The sequence below is a fragment of the Salvelinus sp. IW2-2015 genome, unplaced genomic scaffold (genome assembly GCF_002910315.2).
Source record: "Salvelinus sp. IW2-2015 unplaced genomic scaffold, ASM291031v2 Un_scaffold4465, whole genome shotgun sequence".
Taxonomy (NCBI): Eukaryota; Metazoa; Chordata; class Actinopteri; order Salmoniformes; family Salmonidae; genus Salvelinus; species Salvelinus sp. IW2-2015.
This window is the reverse complement of record NW_019945735.1, coordinates 29,894-33,279: the sequence shown is the minus strand read 5'-3', so window position 1 is coordinate 33,279 and position 3,386 is coordinate 29,894. Positions and strand designations below refer to the sequence as shown.

The 3,386-nt window shown below is 44.4% G+C and overlaps 1 long non-coding RNA gene across 1 annotated transcript; it reads right to left on the bottom strand.

The window, feature by feature from the left end:
- Nucleotides 1-1,033: 1,033 nt before the first annotated feature.
- Nucleotides 1,034-2,751, bottom strand: LOC139026336 (uncharacterized). Its single transcript, XR_011478115.1, has 2 exons — nucleotides 1,390-2,751; nucleotides 1,034-1,338 (listed from the first exon to the last, which is right to left on the bottom strand). It is a non-coding gene; the product is annotated as an uncharacterized lncRNA (long non-coding RNA).
- Between the last annotated feature and the right edge of the window lie 635 nt (nucleotides 2,752-3,386).

Genomic DNA, 3,386 nt, shown 5'->3' with positions numbered 1-3,386 from the left:
CATAGGGAAACCCATAGGGCATAGGGAAACCCATAGGGCACAGGGAAACCCATAGGGCATAGGGAAACCCATAGGGCACAGGGAAACCCATAGGGCACAGGGAAACCCATAGGGCATAGGGAAACCCATAGGGCACAGGGAAACCCATAGAGCTCTGGTCACAAGTAGTGTGTAAGCAATAGGGTGTGATTTGGGAAACAGACAGACCTGTTAGTCAGTGTATATGTCTCAGCGAAAGAAAGGAGAGTTGGGTGTTACAAAGAACAATAATAATTTCAGGGGGGGTGCTTATATTGGTCCTGTTTTGAAAATGTGTTTTTTGAATATCCCACCTCCCCCTGAGACACCCCCAGGTAGTGGGGTCACGGCCAGGGTCACCATATCCCACCTCCCCCTGAGACACCCCCAGGTAGTGGGGTCACGGCCAGGGTCACCATATCCCACCTCCCCCTGAGACACTCCCAGGTAGTGGGGTCACGGCCAGGGTCACCATATCCCACCTCCCCCTGAGACACCCGCAGGTAGTGGGGTCACGGCCAGGGTCACGGCCAGGGTCACCACTGTACAGAGCCCCTATAGAAATTAGGGTGAAGTGTCTTGCTCAAGGGAACAGCGGCAGATTTATTCACTTTTCACGCTCTAGGTATTCAAACCAGCGACCTTTCCGTTAGTGGCCCAATGCTCTAACCTCGAGATTAACCTTGAAGCTACCTGCTGGCCATCTCTGAAATGACAAGGATCAGAGTGTATCTGGCTCTAGCTTCATATGACTGTACTGTAGGTTATTGACTGCTTCAGGTGAGGTTGTGTTGTGAGATGACGCAGTAGTAGACAAGGGAATGAACCCGCAATCAATGAGTAACGTTCTCTCAACGTTCCAGTAACATTCCAACCACAACATTCCAGTAACATAGGGAGAAGATGGTTTACAAGGAGAGAAGACAACAGGAGTCAGAAATGAGACAGAGGCAGTCAAGCAAGGTCAGGAGTTCAATCATGTGTTGGTTTTATTCTCTTTGTGCATTTTAAAAAAAAATCAGTGTTTCTAAAGACAAGGATCAAAGAAAGTATTCCAAAGATAGGCAAATGTAGAGACACTGTATTAATACAAGGATACAAAATGCTAAATAGGTTTTTATTTACAGCATGTTTGTTTGTTAAGAAGCATCTCTTAACTCCCATGTGAAAACACACTAAGAGACTTAAGCACTGGTTGTTCCCATTCCATTTAACACTTCAGCTGGTCTACTTTAACCCAATACTGGTTGTTCCCATTCCATTTAACACTTCAGCTGGGCTACTTTAACCCAATACTGTTTGTGCCCATTCCATTTAACACTTCAGCTGGGCTACTTTAACAAAACTGTTTGTTCCCATTCCATTTAACACTTTCAGCTGGGCTACTTTAACCCAATACTGTTTGTGCCATTCCATTTAACACTTCGGCTGGGCTACTTTAACCCAATACTGTTTGTGCCCATTCCATTTAACACTTCGGCTGGGCTACTTTAACCCAATACTGTTTGTTCCCATTCCACCATAGCTAGTCTGCAAGCTATTCTATCTCTCCCATTGTTTCACTTTGAAAATACTTTTACAGTTAAGTCAGAATATCACCTGCTGCCACACTCTGAAAATAGAAAACAATTGATGAAAATAATAATTGTTTACTGTGATTCTATATTCCCTGAACGAAAAAAGATTACAGTCAGAGTGCAGTATAACTGCAGTATGCTGCAAATACTGCATCCAAAAGAACACTTTGTTTTTACTGCAGTAATGGAACTTAGAGTACTGCAAATTCTGCTTCCAAAATACCACAGTCGACTGCAGATACTGCAGTTTCAAAACGGCAATCTTTTTTTGTGAAGGGTTTATTTTGAAAATGTTGTGTGACACTTACAGACACCGTTCCTACCACTGATGTCACATTGTACCACCTCTCATCAGACATGAATTCAAGGCTGTATTTATTTATTTGTGCTGAAGTTAACAGACCGTGGCACCTAACAACACGGTCACACAGTTCCCTTTTCCAAGTCTTTGGCAGAGGACAACAAAAAATGACTTTAGAACTTCATGCTAACGAAATTGAGAAACAAACGGAGGCACGGATAGCTAGTGGAAAGCAGTTTAGCTGTACGTTTTGGTAGAACTTTTATTTTGGAAGTCATTTTATGACATCAGAGGAAGTGGCTGTTTGGTACAGTAGCTCATGCTTTTTAACAGGACTGCACTACACCACGAGGTGACCAATAGGAGATCATTATTATGCTCAGAATGCAGACAGCATTCTAGAACACCCCAAGAACATATTTTAGAACATGTACATACATTCTAGAACGTTCTGGTCATAACCGGAAAGCATGCAGAATAAAATGAGCATTTAACAATGATAATCTAAGTCAGTCATGTGTAACAGTAGAATTAGAATAGGTTGTAATAATAATTATACGGGAGTAACTGTCTTCCTCTCCTAACCGACTCAACTTACTATTGGGACACTGTAGTTACCAATGCAATGGTCTCTGATTCCTTCTCTGTCTCAATAAGACTCAACCAAAACAGCAATGGTGTGGTACCCAGACTAGGGGAATGTTACCCAGACTAGAGGACTGGTACCCAGACTAGAGGACTGGTACCCAGACTAGAGGAATGTTACCCAGACTAGAGGACTGGTACCCAGACTAGTGGAATGTTATCTAAACAGACTGGTACCCAGACTAGAGGACTGGTACTCAGACTAGAGGACTGGTCTAGAGGACTGGTACCCAGACTAAGAGGACTGGTACCCAGACTAGAGGACTGGTAACCGTCAGACTAGAGGAATGTTATCTAAACAGACTGGTACCCAGACTAGAGGACTGGTACTCAGACTAGAGGACTGGTACCCAGACTAGAGGAACTGGGTACCAGATAGAGGACTGGTACCAGACTAGAGACTGGTACTGCAGACTAGAGGACTGGTACCCAGACTAGAGGACTGGTACCCAAGACTAGTGGTAGTGACTGTACTCAGACTAGAGGACTGGTACTCAGACTAGAGGAATGTTATCTAAACAGACTGGTACCCAGACTAGAGGACTGGTACCAGACTAGAGGACTGGTACCCAGACTAGAGGATGTTATTAACAGACTGGTACCAGACTAGAGGACTGGTACCTCAGACTAGAGGACTGGTACAGACTAGAGGACTGTACTCAGACTAGAGGACTGGTACCCAGACTAGTGGACTGGTACTCAGACTAGAGGACTGGTACTCAGACTAGAGGAATGTTATCTAAACAGACTGGTACCTCAGACTAGAGGACTGGTACCACAGACTAGAGGACTGGTAACCCAGACTAAGAGGATCTGGTACCCAGACTAGAGGACTGGTACCAGAC